This window comes from Heteronotia binoei, chromosome 5 (assembly GCF_032191835.1).
Source record: "Heteronotia binoei isolate CCM8104 ecotype False Entrance Well chromosome 5, APGP_CSIRO_Hbin_v1, whole genome shotgun sequence".
Classification (NCBI taxonomy): Eukaryota; Metazoa; Chordata; class Lepidosauria; order Squamata; family Gekkonidae; genus Heteronotia; species Heteronotia binoei.
The window spans coordinates 68,734,610-68,752,701 of NC_083227.1; the positions used below are offsets into that span (position 1 = coordinate 68,734,610).

At 47.0% G+C, this 18,092-nt stretch overlaps 1 protein-coding gene across 6 annotated transcripts in view; it reads left to right on the top strand.

Annotated features, from left to right (window-relative positions):
* Window positions 1-6,633: 6,633 nt before the first annotated feature.
* ITPR1 (inositol 1,4,5-trisphosphate receptor type 1) overlaps window positions 6,634-18,092 on the top strand; it is a 353,195-nt gene continuing 341,736 nt past the window's right edge. For 3 of the 6 annotated variants that reach the window (XM_060239587.1, XM_060239589.1, XM_060239590.1), the window contains exon 1: window positions 6,639-6,832. The gene's annotated coding sequence lies outside the window, so the exon portion shown is untranslated. Of the gene's footprint in view, window positions 6,833-18,092 lie in introns of all 6 variants that reach the window. The other 3 variants (XM_060239586.1, XM_060239588.1, XM_060239591.1) reach the window with 2 other exon arrangements.

An 18,092-nucleotide genomic window follows, 5' to 3' on the forward strand; every position in this document is an offset into this window, starting at 1 on the left:
GTAGTTATGAGGTGAACCAAAAAAGGTTGTATGTGTATGAGTGAAGGGATGCATGATGTGTATTTTTGTTCTTGGGTTTTTTTTAATCCTACAGATTTTTTGATTGAAGGGGAAAAGATGCAAATATACAAATAAGTAACAGCATTGTGATTTGGCTTTAATCTAGTGTGCAGTGCAAAATGAAACTGTGTATAAGGAACTCCTTGAGATAACCATTTTCTATCATGTATCTGACTTGATAAAATGCTATTTACTGTCTATTTAAATGCCTCTTTAACAGGGAATAAAGGGGAAGTTTTTAAAAGAGAGCATGTTCCTTTATTCTCTGACTGTGGGAAATTTAAAGTTGGGATCAACTGTGAGTGTTGTGAATGATTTGTAATAGGATTGCTACTTTAACCAATTCTAATCTTATTATGGGATTTACAATAAACATGCACTTTTAAACAACATTGAGTTCCAGCTGTTGGACCACTTGGTTGTTATATAATTCTGTGTCATTGCAGTCCTCATCTCTGTGTAAATTCAGAATATTCTGGGTATTTAAGGATGGGTGGCAAATTATTAACTTGTTTAGTGCATCCCCCCCACACATAATTGTGAAAGAATGACTGCTTTTAAGACCACATTTTTGGATTGCTAGTCTGGATAAGATTGGAGGGACATATTTAAAAAGGCATACCTTAAACAGCTTTCCTTCTGTATTTCTGTAGCACTTCAAAGTTGCAAAGTGCTTGACCATTTATAGTTTATATGTATTTATAGTTTATATGTATTCAACAAAGTCAGTGAAACTGGTGATTTGCACTTTTTCAAGGCCTTTTAGTGAACACACACATGAAGCTATCTTATACTGAATCAGACCCTGGGTCTATCAAAGTCTGTGTTGTCTACTCAGACAGGCAGCGACTCTCCAGGGTCTTAGGCAGAGGGTCTTTCACATCACCCACTGACAGATTCTTCTAACTGGAGATGCCGGGGATTGAACCTGGGACTTTCTGTATGCCAAGTATATGATCTACCAGTGATCCTTTTTGTTAAGGATTTAAGTTTTTAATTCCTCACACTACACAAAACTGCCTTTAGTATATCTATCCCTTTTTAGCATTGTCTGTTCTAATAGGCTGAAACTCTCCAAGGCTTAAGGCAGAAGTCTTCTTCTCCAGTCCTTGTAGCTGGAAATGCTGGGGCTGAATCTTTCTGAATGTAAAGCATGCATGCTATTTACTATTAAACTATGGCTTCTTCTAGGCCCCAAATTCTAGCCGCTATAACATACTGATCCATGTGTACATTGTACCATTTGAATGGCCCTTAATCTGAATGCTCATGATGTCCTCGACCGATGCATCATGTGACAATCATGCATAATGTGTCCATTTTACATCCTATACACATTGCACACATGCTCAGAGGCTGCAGCCAGTTGCACGTGTGATGAACTGTTTATCAGTCTTAATTTCCCTTGACATAATTACTTTAGTTTGTAGTCTAAAAGTTCAGTCTGTTTAGTCTGAATATCTCTCTCTCTCTCTCAGCTTGACTTCGCGAACGAAGATTTAAGAAGGGTGCAGTAGTCCACGTCTGCTGCAGGCTCGCTGGTGGCTGACAAGACCAATGCGGGACAGGCAGATCCGGCCACAGTGGCTGCAGGGAAAAGTCTGATTTGGGGTTGGTGCTGTAGCAGTGCAATTCTTCCTCAATCTCCTTTTGTCCTCAAGACCAGCTATGCGTGCGTTCTCAAAGGAAGAGACAGCCTGGTGGATGGTGTGTCTCCATGCTTTGCGATCTGAGGCTAGGTCAGACCACTGGTGATGGTTGATGCGACAGGTGCCAAGGGATTTCTTCAAGGAGTCCTTGTACCTCTTCTTTGGTGCCCCTCTATTTCGATGGCCGATGGAAAGTTCGCCATACAGAGCAATCTTGGGAAGGCGGTGGTTTTCCATCCTAGAAATATGCCCTGCCCAGCGCAGCTGCGTCTTCAACAGCAGTGCCTCGATGCTTGTAACATCTGCCCTCTTGAGGACTTCAGTGTTGGTCACAAAGTCACTCCAGTGGATGTTGAGGATGGTGCGAAGGCAGCGCTGATGAAAGCGCTCAAGGAGTCGCAGATGATGACGGTATAAAACCCACGATTCGGAGCTGTAGATGAGGGTTGTCATCACAACCGCTTTGTAAACATTTATCTTTGTGCCTTTTTTCAGATGCTTGTTGCTCCACACTCTTTTGTGCAGTCGGCCAAATGCACGGTTTGCCTTTGCCAGCCTGTTGTCAATCTCCTTGTCGATCTTGGCATCTGTTCAGTCTGTTTAGTCTGAATATAGTGTTCTGATAATTAACAAACCTATTTTATTCCTGTATGGATGTATGTGAATTGCATTTATTTATGTACTTTAATATATTAGAAAAGTATTCCTGTGCTTGGATTGTGTTTAAATCTCTTCCTTGATAGATGTGTGTTTAAAGTGCTGTCAAGTCACAGCCAGCCCATGGCAACAGACCCCAGCAAGGGGCTTTTCAAGGCAAGAAAGAAGCAGAGGTGGTTTGCCATTGCCTCTCTCTGCAGGGTCTTCCTTTGTAGTTTCCCTTCTAAATATTTACCCTGCTTAGCTTCTGAGATCAGGCTATATTATGCTTCCTCCCCACCCCCCACCCCCATAGATATCAGTGGCTTTTTTATTATTGTGACAGGTGGGATAATTTGCCATCCATGGCTGATGGTGCTGTGTAAATATTAAGTCTGGAGACTGGTGTATCACCTTTGCTGGCTGTGTGAGTCTTATTGTACAGCTACAGATGGTGAGGGGAGCGGGAGAGCACTGTTAGTCTGTTCCAGGAAGAACAAAAAGGAGCCTCGAATCATCATAAAGATGAGCACATTTATTGATGGCATTGTTACTTTTAAACATTACAAACACAACATTACATATACTAAACCCATCTTCCACTATATTTTAATGTATTTTTCCTAATGGCAGACTAGAATGATGTATATATTTATGTTACATGTTAAAAGGTAAATTAGTAGTACAGGAAAAACTTCTGGGAAAGAAATGCCTTCTTTTTGATCCAAGTTTACTACCAATAGAATAATTAACAGGCATTCTCACATTTTGACATGTTACTGTTTTATGCTTTTCCACGCGAATGTAACTCAGATCAAAGGTTTTCTGAATTTGTTAATTTTACTATTCTGCTATTGGATTTTAACTTTGTACCACTTGGCATTCTAAACTCCGCCAGCTATATGTAGCTCTGCTTACTGTACCTCATTCCTCATCTGAAGAAGCGTGCATGCACATGAAAGCTTACATTCTGAATAAAACTAAGTTGGTCTTAAAGGTGCAATTGTCTCCTCTTTTGTTCTGCTACTTCAGACCAACACGGCTGCCTATTTGGATCCAACAAAATTTAAAGGAACTTCTAATTATGATTATACAATATTGTCCTGACTTGGACGGCCCAGGCTAGTCCAGCCTTGTCAGATCTTGGAAGCTAAGGAGGGTTGGTTCTGGTTAGTGTCTGAATGGGGCCACCAAGGAATACCAGGGTTACTTCGTGCAATCAGGCAATGGCAAACCACCTCTGGTTGTCTCTCACCTTGAAGACTCATAGGGTCACAATAGGCCAGCTGCGAGTTGATGACACTTTCCACTACCTCCATTATGCAGCTCACTAACTGCAAACCAGAAAGCCTGCTTTTAAATCAGATGTGTTCTGTTGATGGCCAAAAGGATTGAGATTGCAGGAAGCGCTGCATTTTTGCCTGATTGGGTTGAGGATTGCAACCATGAAATTAAGGTAATCCGACAAGCCTCTGCCCAACCAAAGAATTTGCACTAATCCCTTACAAATTCATGTAACTACCAGCATGCTTGTGACAGACCAGTGTGTCACAAATGGAAAGCAAGGACAGGGCTGGCCCAGGACATTTTGATGGCTGAAGGAAATCCAAATGACAACCTTTTGTTTCCCACAAATTAACATAAAAATAATAACACACCAGGAAATTGTCCTGCACAGACTTCAGTGAATAGGCATGTCTTGTGCAGGTCTTGTAGACAAGAACACCCTGGTGAATTGTGATATTTAGTCATTATGGATGCCAACAGGCCTGGAGAAAAATTGCCTGTCCCAGGAAATGGAGACTGAATATGTGGAAATGAGCTGTTGAAGCTTCTCATGGTATGGAGGTAAATCGCATCCCATTGAGTCTGTGTTAAAATGACATGACATCTTTTCTTCAGGCAATTGGCAACCCTATTGACCTCATCTGTCTGTTTTTCACTTTGCCACTCTAAATCATGACCCCAAATTGCATGCTGCAGGATTTTTTTAAAGGCCACCTTGTTACCATCAAGGTTTCCTCTAAGCTGCAGTCTTGTGAGCTACTGACATTAAAGTTGTGAGTCACTGCATAAATTAGTGCGCTCTGGGGACATCCTTCCTGAGCTAAGACCAAAATGTGCGAGCTGGAGGCTAAAAATCTGTGAGCTAGCTCACGCTAACTCAGTTCAGAGGGAACACTGGTTACCATCCAATCCTATAAGCACTGACTTCAGAGGAAACTTCATATGTTTAGGATTACAATCTAAGAGCTGAAATGGTGATTTCTGGGGTAACATGAAGCTTGATTTTAGAGGAAAATAAACAGGGTGGTGAGAATCAGAGAGGATTGTGAGGCGCTCCAAAGGGATCTGTTGAGGCTGGTTGAGTGGGCGTCAACGTGGCAGATGAGGTTCAATGTGACCGACCAAGTGCAAAGTAATGCACATTGGGGCCAAAAATCCTAGCTATAAATACAAGTTGATGGGGTGTGAACTGGTGGAGACTGACCAAGAGAGAGATCTTGGGGTCGTGGTAGATAACTAATTGAAAATGTCAAGACAGTGTGTGATTGCAATTAAAAAAGGCCAACACCATGCTGGGAATTATTAGAAAGGTAATTGAAAGCAAATCAGCCAGTATCATAATGCCCTTGTATAAATCAATGGTACTGTCTCATTTGGAATACCGTATACAATTCTGGTCACTGCACTCCAAAAAAGATATTATAGCATTGGAAAAAGTCCAGAAAAGGGCAACTAGAATGATTAAAGAGTTGGAACACTTTCCCTATGAAGAAAGGTTAAAACGCTTGGGGCTCTTTAGCTTGGAGAAACGTCGACTGCAGGGTGACATGATAGAGGTTTACAAGATTATGCATGGGATAGAGAAAGTAGAGAAAGAAATACTTTTCTTCCTTTTTCACAATACAAGAACTCATGGACATTCAATTAAATTGCTGAGCAGTAGGGTTAGAACGGATAAAAGTACTTCTTTACCCAAAGGGTGATTAACATGTGGAATTCACTGCCACAGGAGGTGGCAGCAGCTACAAGCAAGGATTGGATAAACATATGGAACAGAGGTCCATCAGTGGTTATTAGCCACAGCATATTATTGGAACTCTCTGTCTGGGGCAGTGATGCTCTGTATTCTTGGTGCTTGGGGGGGGGGCACAGTGGAAGGACTTCTAGCCCCACCTGTGGACCTCCTGAGGGCACTTGGGTGGTTGTTGCTTTTTTGTGGTCACTGCATGACATAGAGTGTTGGACTGGATGGGCCACCGGCCTGATCCAACATGGCTTCTCTTATGTTCTTAGCAGAATAAGAGTAGTCAGTGGTACCTAGAGGTAGAAAACGTGTCACCTTATACGAGGGTTGCCATCTTTTGAACTGGCCACTTTTCCACAGGAGAAAACAAAATGGTCTGGGTCTGCTTCACTGTTAGACATCCAACAACAGCTTCATCTAGAAATGTAACTGCAAAATTGTAGCATGGAGATGTAGCTGCATCTACTGGTTTTCTCCCAAACAAGCTGCTGCTAGGGCATTTTCTTCTGATTGGCTTGCAGCTCAGAGTTGGAATCCCCACCAGCACCTGTCCATTGTCCCCACCTGCGAATTGATCTCGCCCCCCGCCCCCCGTCAAAATTCTGTGTTTCTTACATGTGTCTATCCCATGTTGTGCTGGCTAGGTCTAAATGTGCCGTCTCCCCCCCCGTTAATTGTTTGCTATTGCAATGAGGTTTCAATATACATTGCATATATATTAATTGCTTAATCCTTTACCACAACAGTCTCTCTTGGTCTCTTTTTAATGTCACAAATGGTTGAAATTTTTTGGCTGACTGAAGGAAGCGCAAAGGTCGGCGGGGGGGAGGAATGTCTCAAACAAAATTCGTCTACAAGCATCTCTATAAAACCTAATGAAGACACATATATATCATTATTTTTCCCTCAAGAAACCGGGTGAGGGGTGATCTCCTCCTCTGCCCCTTTCTGTCGGGCGAAGAACGCTCGTGTGGTGGAAGGGAGGGGGAGTTGAGAAGGAGTTCAGCCAATGGCAGCGGAAGAAAGTACTCTCTTTGATTTCCACCGCTCGTTCGCAGCACATTCTTTTTTGATCTGACACAGACGAACATTTCCCCGCTAGCAAAGCCTCCCAACCTCGGAGCGGAGTGCCCGCTGGGAGTTGTAGTCCTCTCAGAAAGCACTGTCTGCTAGCAGTGGGCGGCGTGGTCTCCTCGGCTGGGACTACATTGCCCAGGCGGCGAACGGGCGGTATATAATGAGCTGCGGCGAGCCTGTGGAGTGCAGTAACTATGTGGATGTGCTGCTGAGCTAAGTCTTAGCGGAGCTTGAGCCCGAGCAGGGGGCTGCTGAGTCTCCATCTCTAACGGAACTCTGTAGGAGTCCGGGCTGCTTTCGGGACCATGGGATTACAAAGCGGCTCGTAGCCCACTCCTCGCTCCAGCTCCCGGGCGAGCAGAGCCCCTTATGCAATCAGGTAAAAGGAAAAGCGGGTGGCGGTGAGAGAAAGCTCGGAAGCAGCGGAACTTTTCCTGGGGGAGGCTGGAGCTCTTGGCTTGCTTTTTTTGGAACCCTTTCCTTGCAGCCCTTGAAAGCTGTCTCCGGTGTGTGTGTCCCCTCCTCCCCCCAGTTCTTATCAGATCGCCCCGATCCCGGTACTGCCGAAGGGATTGTGACTGCAAGCAACAGTATCAAATAACGCTCTTCCTCTCTCCCCCCACCCCGACCAAGTTTGCAACTCTGGCCAGCCTCTGAAACGACTTCTTGAAATCTGCGGGGAGGAGAGTTGAAGGGAAGGAGGCATCGACCTCGCGTACATGGTTGAGAAAGAAGCTAGTTCCATCTCATGGCTTGGGATGCAGTTTGCAAATGATAAGAGTTGGGGTGGTAGGGGAAGAGGCGAGTGTGCGTACAGATTGGGGTGGGGGTGGGTGGGGTGAGGGCTGGCATTTGCGAAAGGAAACGGACTAATTTCCCAGAGCTCTGAGACTCGAACGACACCCCCCCCCCCTCCAAACTGCTCCTGTTTTGTGGAAACACTGGCAGATCCTCCTCCCTAGGTTTGATTTGTCTCCTTATGCAAAGACTCACTCTAGCCTTTGGCAACAAAGTTCTGGGGAACTATTTAAATACATAAATAAAAGTCCATGTTCTGCCTTTCTTCGTGGTTCCAGACTGCTTACAATAATGGTCAAAAACATTTCCAGTTAAACCAGAATAAAATAATAAACCCCAAACCTCTCCTCCCCCTAAAAAAAGACACCTGTAATCCAACCCCGCTCCCCCAAGCCCTGGCAAACAACCCTTTTAAAATGGATCCAAGTGGTCTGAAATGATAGGACAAAATTGGAGTCCAGTGTCACCTTTAAGACCAACAAAAATTTATTCAAAGTATGAGCTTTCATGTGCAGGCACACATCTATATCTCTATCTGAGGAAGTGTGCCTGAACATGAAAGCTCATAGAATAAACTTTTGTTGGTCTTAAATGTGCCACTGGACTCAAAATTTGTTCTACCCCTTTAAAAGTCTTGGCAAACGATGTGTGTGTTAAGGTGTTTCTAAGTTATTCCTTTTGTATCTAATAGAGTGGAAGGAAACTAGCAAAGGTCAGCTCAGGTTCCTGGTGCTTAAGTGTTAACAGGTCTGAGATATCTAGAATCTCAAAAATCCTTTTCAAAGTAGGCACTGGACTGGAGGCAGATTTTCTGGGCAAGTGGCACGTTATTACTCTGACAAAGAGTAACAGTTTAATTGTGTAAACATAACATGTATTTGAGAAATGAGGCAACTGGAACTGTACAAAATATTCCAGACATGGCTGCACTGTAAGGGCATCACTCTATTGGCTGTTTTATTTTCAGTCCCTTTCTTAATAAATCTGCTTATGTGGAACTTGCTTTCACCACCCCACACACTGAATGGAGATATCCATCACGATCCCAAAATCTCTTCCCTGGTAAATGTTAAGATGACATTGTTTTCCTCAGCTGGTATCACTTTTCACATGTGGCCTTGGAATCTCCTTTGTCAGTTTGTGGCCACTTTGGAGAGATTATTATACATCTCTTTCACAGTCATCCAGAGTTTTCTCCATCTTGAATAAATCCTTATAATCCACAAATTCAGCAACCTCACTGGTCACCTGTGATTCAGGTCATGTGTCAATAAATTAACTAGCAGTCCAGTGCAAGGTCCCTGAGGAAACCTGCTTTTGACTTTGTCCAGCCTGTAGTTTCTGTTTTCTGGCTTTCCCCTTATCCCAAGAGTATTAAACTTATTTAGGACCTTTTGTTAAAGGACTTACTCTGTTTTATTGTGTTGATTTTTATGCTTACGTCCTCTGGTCAGAAGAGCTAATTCATGAAAGCAAAGGAAAAAGGACTTAATTTAAAGGTTTTTGGAAATCCAAGTAGTGTGTGTCTCCAGGGTTATCTGTCTCTACATGTTTGCTGATACTTTCAAAGAATTCTAATAGGCAGTGTGGCTTTTTGGTCAACACACTTTATCACTTTTTTTGCTTAATTATTCCAACATTAACATTTTTTCCTATGAACTTACTTAAAGTACACATTAAGCTAATGGGCCTGTAATTTCCCAGATCAGCCCATGGGCACACTTATAAAAACTGATATTAACCTGGATACCTACCAGTCTTTTAGTAAGGAGGCCAATTTTAGTGAATAAGAACAGTGATGATTGTGCTTCCGTTGCATGTGTAGTGTGCCAGGGGGTTTACAAGAATTAACTCATCAATATGAGAGTCTTAAGAGAGAGGACAATATTCTTCCCATTTACTGAAACCTATAGACTGAGTCTGGCTTGTCGGAAGCAAGTGAATCCCTGTCTAAGCAATTTTTGTTGGCAAGATGGCTAAACAACACTAGTTACTAAGTTATTTTGGCATATGTTTGTTTTTAGAAGAAAGGGAAATCTGAGCTGCCTGTGACTTGGCTGTCATTTCAATTTCTTTTTCTAAAGCTATCTTGGGGGTTCCTCTGCATATTCCAAATGTCTTTATGATCCTTGGGGATGTGAAGATGGGCCAAAATGTAGGTATTTTGTTTGTAGGCGGGGACTCCATATTGTCCAACGATCTTCTTGCAAATGAAGACATGAAGTGCCTGGCCTCTTTAGATTTAATGAAACCTATGGATTAGAAAGAATGAGCAGGCTTTTCTTCTCGGTTTGGCCTACACCATCAACTGTCTTACCACACTATTAGTGAAACCCAATATGTAAAGTTTTCAAATCATCATGATATTGGATTTAGTACTCTACCTCCACAGTCCTTTATAGATGGGCAGAACCTATAACCTCCAGACAATGGTAAAATCAGCATACTGTGAGGTCGCTGGATGTCCATGGCTGAATAGATTCATCTTCTCAGATGTTAAGACCTGAAGCATTTACAAAATCTATAGAATGCACTGTTATGACTAGATGACGAAAGTACTAGTCAGGTGTTTGATAGTCTAATCTAATTCCCATTAGTCATAAAATCTCTGATCGATTTACCTCTGCTTTTCTATCATCAATTTATGTAATTCTCAGCATTGCTCCATCTATGGATAGTTATATTCAGAGACTAAGTTTATGTGCAAACAAGATAGATGTGTTTACACATTTGGGAACGCCCCACCCCCACCAGATTTGCAGAAAAATTTGAAATCTTAAAATACTTTGAAAGAGTAAATACCCTCCAAAATAATAGAAGCAACACCTTTAAGAAATGAGTGCCTACTTGGTTGTTGTGAGGGTCGCTAGGGAACCCTAATAGTATTGCCAGACTTCAAGCCTTGGTTTCTGTCATTAAGAGGCATGAGAGAGGGTTCCTTTCAAGGGTTGTTTTGGCCTTTGAAGGAGGACTCATTGGGAGTTGGGCTTAGCAGGAACCACTGGGCAGCTTGCTGCCATGCGACTTGCATGACTCACTCAGGCTTGGTGACTCACCAGCCACCTTATGAAAGCCAGTTTGGTACAGTGGTTATAATTTCAGATGAAGAAGTGGGAGACTCTCACAAGTGCTTGTGGGTTCTCCTCCAAGCAACAGGGCCCCAGCTGGTTTTTCCTTACAAAAACCAAGCAACCAATACCCAGCTGGTATCATGCCAAGGGGTCACAAATACAGTAGAAGACCAAGACAGGATACAAGATGATCTTGAAAGGCTGCAAAACTGGGCTAAAACCAATACAATTAATTTTAACCAGGATAAATGTAAAGTTATACATTTAGGTAGGAAAAACTAAATACATCATTATAGAATGGGGAGACTTGCCTTGGCAGTAGTATGTGTGAAAAGGATCTAGGAGTCTTAGTGGACTGGGCACTGAATATGAGTCGGCAGTGAATCGAGCTAGAAAGGCAAGTGCAATTTTGGGCTGTATTAATAGAAATATAGTGTCCAGATCATGTGAAGTGATGGTATCACTTTACTCTGCTCTGGTAAGACTTCACCTGGAGTATTGTGTTCAGTTTTGGGCAGCACATTTTAAGAATGATATAGACAAGCTGGAGCGGGTCCAGAGGAGGGCGACAAAGATGGTGAGGGGTCTGGGGACGAAGTCCTATGAAGAAAGGTTGAAGGAGCTGGGCATGTTTAGCCTGGGGAGGAGGCAGCTGAGAGATGATATCACCATCTTCAAGTACTTGAAGAGCTGGCCTGTAGAGGATAGTGCAGAGTCGTTTTCTGTGGCCCCAGAAGGTAGGACCAGAACCAACAGGTTGAAATGAAATCAAAAGAGTTTCTGGCTCAACATTAGGAAGAACTTTCTGACCATTAGAGCAGTTCCTCAGTGGAACAGGCTTCCTTGGGAGGTGGTGGGCTCTCCTTCCTTGGAGGTTTTTAAACAGAGGCTAGATGGCCATCTGACAGCAACACTGATTTTGTAAATTAGGCACAGCGCCAGCCCAAGGGTGCGTGGTGCCCCAGGCAGGCTCCCTGCCTGCTGCTCCCCCGCCACTGCCCTTCCTCCCTTTGCAGCGCTGCAAGGCAGAGCTGCACTCCATCGCCCCCCCCCCCCCGTGTGCTGTGTCGCAGCTGGTCCTTACCAGCTTCAATGCAGCTGGCATGGCATCTGATCGTTTGAAGAGCCTGTGGGAGGAGACTTCACTCCCCCTCCTTCCTGAAACCGGAACTGAGGGGGAGCAAAGTCTTCTCTCACGGGCTCTTCAAAGGATTAGAAGCTGTGCCAGCTGCATCGAAGCCGATAAGGACCAGCCTCAGTGCGCTCCTCTGATCGCGCTGGTGGTGGTGGGCGAAGCACAAGGGAGGGGGCAGGCAGCGTGGGGGGAGAGGAAGGCAGGGAATCTAGGCTTTGCCACTCCCCTAGCAGCCCTCATTAGCCCCTGGAGAAGGCTGCACCACCCTGTCTCCACTTCTTATGTGATTTTGGGAGGTGGGTGACTTGCTGGCCTTTTGACTGGGGGGAGCAACCCAGGAGAGCCCCAGGTGAACGAGGCCTGCTTGGGCTGGCTGGATCTCTAGCCAGCCCAAGCAGGCCTTGCTCGTCCATGGCTCTTCTTTCTTGCATCTGGTTACTTTTGGCTGGGGGTGGTGGCTTATGCTATTGAGTTATGCTAATGAGCTCCACCATCTATTTTCCTACAAAACGACCCCTGGAGCCCAGCAGTATTTCTGTACGATAGAGTTTGCTTTCAGTCGATTGTCTTATTTTTGCCTAAGGTTGGCCCATATTCTTTTCCTGTATTACAGTTGGAAGCCTGAGCGATCAGGTCATCTAGTGACCTTATGACTGAAGTAATATTAGGAGTAGGCATGTCTCAGCTCAGTGCTCTTAACTCTGCACTGTGGTTCTGTGCTGACTTTAAAATCCTACACCTAGGCTACTCAAATGTGAAGCAAGAATCAAAATTATGATTAAAGTTGCTTTTTATGGTCAGTGCAAGTCTAAAATTTTTTTTAAAAAAACTCCGCCTCATTGCAATCATTGTAAAAAATTATATTTGAAAATACTGGCAGTAGTTTTTAGAAAGTACTGTTTTGTCAGAGGTGGGCCTCTTTATAGTAGTAATTTGAGAATATATTGGCTCTTGCTTCTCCCAAGCTTTTAAAAATACTTGATACATAAGTAAAGAGATGTATTATATAAACACACATGAATGTTGTTGCAGATTTGGCTGTGAATGGTCTTAAATGGTCAAAAGATGGGCAGTTGCAGCTGGCTAGTTTTGAGGGTCTTGGTAACTAGTCTAACAGTCTAAATATTTAGTTGTTTCCTGGACTACAATAACTGGTGTGGTTTTTTTAATGCCACATACTTCACAATTGTGTGCTGTTTAACTTCCTGTTCTTTCTTTCCTTAAAAAAAATTAAGTTACTGAGACGGTCAGTCATTTTGGGGCCAAGTAGTGATCTTAAGGGTGGCAAAAATGGAATCTGAGTTTAAGTGATCATTTGCTGGCTTTTAAGGGCACTTCTTGCCCAGTCTACTATTTGGAGAGAGCCACTTTATTCTGCTATTGCTGCCTCTGAAAATAACTGCTTGTAGATAAATTGTCTGAATGTTGTATTGGGTGGAGTCAAAAGACAGAACAAGTTCAGTCCCATCCTGCTCAGTATCCATAAATGTTTCAATAGCATTAATGCTGGTAGGTGATGCTATCATGGTCTAGCACAGGGGTGTCAAACATGCAGCCCAGGGGCTGAATCAGACTCCTGGAGGGCTCCTATCAGATCCCCAAGCAACTGGCTGTCATCTACTTCCTGTCAGAACTGGCAGAACTTCAAGAAAAGCCCAAAACTTAGTTGCAAGTATAGGCGTTTATTGAGAACTTCAGAGCTTGAGATGCAGAATAACACTGATAACAACAGCTAGCATTTGATACACTTTATGTGATTCTGTTGACAACAATAAAACGATTGTTCACATGGGTGGAGACAACAGTCTGTTTCTCAGGGTTTGTTATCAGGCAGGGAGGATGGAATCCCGCTGGGAAAGTGCGGGCCGGCCTGGCTTCAAAGGCCATCTGCCGATGTTGACCCTGGGCTATCTGTCACACTCCAGTGATCACAGTTTGTTTGAAATGCACAGGCACACATAACATGTGGACTGGTTAGCTATTTGGGCAAAGCTGCTTGGGTTAGTGTTTGATTTCAAAATGGAGTTCGGTTAAGCTAACAGCCTATAGGAAAGTTACAAGTTCTGACATACTGCCCCCCCTAAGCTTTCGCCCTGGGCTTGTGTGGGTACAGTAGGTGGAATTTCTTTAGCAGTTGTGGGGCGGACACATCACTAGCTTTGACCCATTCGTCGCAGCTCGGGGGAAAGTATTTCCAGCGAATCAGATAGTACAGAACCCCCCGCTGAACCCTGGAATCCAGGATCTCCTGGACCTCATGGTGGCTCTGGCCCTTCACTCGTGTAGGAGGTTGCTCAGGAGGGCGAGGGTGCCAGGATGTAGCCCCAGGATCTTTGCGAAGAAGGCTGCAATGAAAAACAGGGTGGATCTTACTTAACAGTTTTGGCAGTTCCAATTCCACCGTTACGTTATTGATTACCCTTTTTATGGTGAAGGGACCCAAGTATTTGTAGGCCAATTTGCGGCAAGCCTGTGGTAGGGGTAGGTTCTTGGTTGACAGAAAGACTTTCTCCCCCGCCTTCAATTCCCACTGGGGGGAGTGCTTTTTGTCGAACTGTCGTTTGTATTCCTCCTTGGCCTGTTCCAGGTTCTCCTGTATCACTTCCCATCCCCGTCGGACTCCCTCCCACCATTGTTGACAGGAAGTCGGCTTGGGCTCCCCTGCCGGTAGAGGGAGGTGGGGAAACGGCTTGCCTTCATAGCCGTTCACTATCTGGAAAGGAGAGGTCTTTGTGGAACTGTGCAGGCTGTTGTTATAGCCATACTCTGCAAAAGCTAATAGTTCCACCCAGTTCGACTGCTGGAAGTTGATGTAGCATCTAAGGTATTGCTCGAGGAGCCCGTTCACCCTCTCCGTCTGTCCGTCAGTCTGCGGGTGGTAGGCGGAGCTTAGTCCCTGCTCTATCCCCGCAATCTTGCAAAACTCCCGCCAGAATTGGCAACGAACTGTGGCCCGCGGTCGCTAATGACCTTGTCTGGGAATGAGTGGAGGCGTACCACGTGATTGAAGAAGAGGTGCGCCAGTTTCTTGGCGGTAGGGAGTTGCTTGCATGGGATGAAGTGGGCTTGTTTGGAGAAGGTGTCTACCACCACCAATATCACCGTTTTCCCCTGGGAGGGGGGTAGCTCGACTATGAAATCCATCGAGACTACCGCCCATGGCCGGGTTGCTGTTGGCAGGGGAATTAGGTGGCCCGGTGGTTCCCCCCCCTCCGTTTGGCCATGATGCAAGTGGGGCATGAGCTTACAAATTCCGACACATCTTTTTTTATTTGGAGCCACCAGAATTGCCTTGTGATCAAATTCAGGATTTTTACGTAGCCAAAGTGCCCCGCTAGCCTGCCTGAGTGGCAGTTTTCCAGTACTTCTTTGCGTAGGGCTTTGGGTACATAGATCTTCCCGTTGTGATACCAGAGCCCTCCTTCCCCCTTTTCTATTCCCTCGGGCCGATCCCCTCCCTCCGCTTCCGTCTCGGCCACGAAGCGTTCCTTTCCTTTCGGCTCCGGGGCTCCGGTCGTTTTCCCCGATCGGGTGGTGACCCCCCCCCCCGCTACCTGGGTGGGAGGAATCAGGGAGTCTATCACATCTTCTATTTGGCTATCGTGTTGAGGCATGCACGAGAGCGCGTCTGCGAGAAAGTTCTTGGTGCCGGGGATGTGCTTCAGCACGAAGTCAAACTTTGCAAAGAACCCGGCCCACCTAATTTGCTTGGCCGTTAGTTTGCGGCGGCCGGTTAACGCCTCCAGGTTTTTGTGGTCCGTCCAGATCTCGAACGGGATTCGGGCCCCCTCTAGCCACAACCGCCAGGTTTTAAGGGCGAACGTGACTGCGAAAGCCTCTTTGTCCCACACTGACCAATTTCTCTGCTCGTTTGAGAATTTGTGGGAGATGTAGGCGCATGGCCGGAGCTCCCCCCCCTTCGTCTCTCTGCATTAATATTGCCCCCACCGCGACGTCGGAAGCGTCGCATTGTACCACGAATGGTTTAATTCATTGGGGTGGGCCAACACTGGTTCGCTCGTGAATAATCTTTTCAGTTTGTCGAAGGCGCGCTGACACTCGGGTGACCAGGCGAGGCGCGCCCCGGGCTTTTTTGCTTCCTCCCCCTTCCCTTTGGTCTTAAGGAGTTCCGTGAGGGGTAACATGACTTGGGCGAACCCCTTGATGAACCCGCGGTAAAAATTTGCGAACCCGAGGAATGATTGTAGCTGCCGTCGGGTTCAGGGCGGTTCCCAATCTAGCACCGCTTGTATTTTCGCGGGGTCCATCGCCAGTCCCTCCCCCGACACTCTGAAACCCAGATAGTCTAGTTCCGTCTTGTGGAACTCACACTTAGACAGTTTGGCATACAATTTGTTCTGATACAGGGTGGACAAAACTTTCCTGACCAAGGGCACATGTGATTCTAGGTCCTTCGAATAAATAATGATGTCATCCAGGTACACCACCACCCCCTTGTACAAGTACTCCCGTAGGACCTCATTGATAAAGTTCATGAACACTCCGGGCGCCCCTTGCAGCCCGAATGGCATAACCAAATATTCGAATTGTCCCATCGGCGTGTTAAACGCCGTCTTCCACTCGTCCCCCTTTTTTATTTGGACACGGAAGTACGCGTCGCGCAAATCAAGCTTGGTAAACACCTTGCCCTCTGCCACAGTGCTTCATAAGTCTTTTATCAGCGGGATCGGGTAGGCGTTGGACATTGAAATCCTGTTTATCCCACGAAAATCTGTGCAAAGTCTCAAACTTCCATCCTTCTTCTTTCGGAACAATACGGGGGCCGCGTGGGGGGCTGTAGCGGGGCGGATGAAACCTCGTTTCAAGTTTTTGTCTATGAACTTTTTTAGTTCCGCCTTCTCCGCCCAACCCATCGAGTACAGTTTAGCTTTCAGCAGTTCTTGCCCCGGTATTAGCTCAATAGCACAGTCGGTGGGGGGGGGGGAGTTTGTCCGCTTCCCGCTCACTAAAAGCCCCTTTTAGGTCCCGGTATTCTCTGGGGATCGATTTCACTTCTTCTATGGTCAGGCACAGCCGCTCATTTTGCGGCGGGGCTTTGGGCCCCCATTCCCCCCTCCAGTGGTGATGCTCGCACCGCCAGTCTGGGAAGCGTACAATCTGGGCCTCCCATTGTATGTCTGGCTGGTGTCTTGCTAGCCAGCCCGCCCCCACTACCAGATCGAACGAGGATGAGGGGGCGACTACAAACACCTCTATCCCCCAGTGGTCTTCGGTCCCCATAGGCACCGCTTGGGTTTCTTCGGTGCAGGGTTCGCCTTTCATTACTGACCCATTCATCTGTTCAAACTGGATGGGGCGGGGTAGGGGGGATTTGGTTAATCCCAGGGCCTCTACCAGGTGGGGGGACATAATGTCTCTCGTGCACCCCGAGTCAATCAGGGCGCGGGTGTGCATGAAGCGTTTAAGGTGGGGGTTTAGTAGGGTCACTGCCATAAACAAAAGTTCCCCGGTAATTCTCACTGTCATTGGTGCCGGCGTCTCCCGGACCTGCTTTGCGGCACCCATTAAAGCAGGTCGCTGTCATTTCCCGCCGATTCGGGTTCCCACGACTCCTCGCTCGACTCGCCAATAGTTATAGTTTCCTCGTCAATCGCCATGGACGTGGCGACGGCGCCCCGACTGGGCTCCTTGGCGTGGCCCCTCCCTTCTTCGGTGTGCCCACGGGTTGCTTGGGTGTCGGGGTGGTCGTCGGGGCCCTTGCGGGGCAGTTAGCGGCGAGGTGCCCCGGGTCTCCGCATCTGAAGCATCTCCGCCCGCCTCCGGTTGGGGTGGAGGTCGCCAGTGGTTTCTTCGCCTCAGCTTTCGGTGCGGTCGGGGTTGCCTTTCCTCCTCTCTTCCCCAGCTGCTGTTGCCGGCGCATCCCGACATGTTGCAGATTCGTTTCCACCTCGCCCGCCAGCTGAATCCACCCCACGAGGGTGTTGGGCCTCCCTTGGTGGTAGCACTGGTCGAGTATGTTCACGTTCAGCCCATTTTTGAACGCCGAGCACTCCATTAGCTCGCTCCAGCCTCTTACCGCGGTGCAGTGGGCCATGAACTCGGTGGCGTACTCGCGGGTGGTGCAGTTCCCTTGCTCGATTCTCTGGAGGGCCTCGGTGGCTTTCTTCTCTCGTAGGGGGTCTCCGTACTGCCGTAGCATTGCCTGGAGGAACTCGGCCACCGAGGCCAGTTCGGGTTTCCGCCCGGTATACAACCCCACGTACCATTTTCTCGCGGCCCCTTTCAGCCGGGAGGCTATGTGGTCTACGCGGCTGGCTTCCGTCGGGTAGCCGCCTCCCCAGTGCGTGAAGAAGTTGTTGCACTGGATGGTGAAGTATTCTACTTCGTCCCCGTTGCCATCGAACGTGATCTGCAGCTCGTGCGGTCTCCCCCCTCCCCCCCTGGGGCGGCCGGGGGGGGTGGCGTTGGTTGGGGTGCCGGTTGCGGTGGTGGCGGGGCCGGCACTGCGGGCACGACTGGGACCGCCGGGGCCGCCGGTGCGTCCGGGACCGTGGGTGCAATCGGGGCCGCCGGCGCTGCCGGGGCCGCTGGGGCGACCGGGGCCGCCGGTGCTGCGGGGGGCGCTGGGGCAGCCGGTGCGGCTGGGGCTTGGGGCCCCGGGGCAGGCGGCCCGG